Genomic DNA, 1,198 nt, shown 5'->3' on the forward strand with positions numbered 1-1,198 from the left:
GTACAAAAGAGATCAAGGTTTTTCATGGAGAACCAAAAATAAAAATGAGTCCAATAAGAAGAAGGAGCTTATATATTTTGAATGCAAGAAGCCTAGACACTTCAAGTCTAAATGTCCCTTGCTGAAGGAAGAAACTTCTAAGAAAAATAAAAAATCAAAAAAGGCAATGGTGGCTGCAACCTGGTCAGACAGTGATGTTTCAAGTTCAGATACTGAAGAAGAGAAAGTAGAAGAAAGAGCAAATCTATGTTTGATGGCAAGAGATGATGAACTTGAGGTATGTTTTGTTTCTGGTGACATTTCTATGGATGAACTTCAAGATGAATATGAATGTCTTTGTGATGAGTTTGAAAAACTTGCATTAAAATATAAGGCTTTGAAAAAAAAGACCTCATCTCTTGAGAATAATTTAGAAAAAATAAATCATGATTTCTACTCTGTTCTAGAACACCGAAATTTACTTCAAACTGAACTTGAACATTCAAAAATAGATTATGAAATTTTGATATTGGAATTAGAAGATAGGCCTGAAGCTTTACAAAAAGCCATTGATGAAAATACTGCTTTAAAGAATGAAAGAAATGAAACACCACAAACAAACTCATATTTCAAGAAAAGTCTTGCTAATGTTTCTCCTAGGTGTTATATTTGTGATAAACTTGATCACCTATCCTAAAACTATTATAGAAATAGAAGCATGTAGAAAATAAAAAGGATTTGGGTTCCAAAAAGATCCCATGTAGTAGCTAACCTTCAAGGACCCATTAAGGCATGGGTACCGGTTAAGAAAAACTAAACATCTGTCTTACAGGTTGAGCCTAATAGAAAAGACTCATGCTCAAAAGCTGAACTGAAGAAGAAGCAACCGTGGTTCATGGACAGTGGCTACTCAAGACACATGACTAGAAATAAAATGCTATTTGCACAGCTGGATAAGAAAAAGAGAGGCACAATATTATTTGGAGATGACTCAAAAGGTAAAATTTATGGTATAAGAACTATTGGTAAGAATTCTCAAGCTCAAATTAGCCATGTATTACTTGTTAAAGACTTAAAGCACAATTTATTGAGTATCAGCCAACTGTGTGATAAAGGATTTAAAGTATGCTTTGATTCATATAAATGTGAAGTGACAGATATTAGTACTAATAGAGTTTCATTCATAGAAAAAAGAATAAAAAATATGTATGTCATATTT

The sequence above is a fragment of the Theobroma umbraticum genome, unplaced genomic scaffold (genome assembly GCF_002168275.2).
Source record: "Theobroma umbraticum cultivar Fairchild unplaced genomic scaffold, ASM216827v3 scaffold_51.0, whole genome shotgun sequence".
Classification (NCBI taxonomy): Eukaryota; Viridiplantae; Streptophyta; class Magnoliopsida; order Malvales; family Malvaceae; genus Theobroma; species Theobroma umbraticum.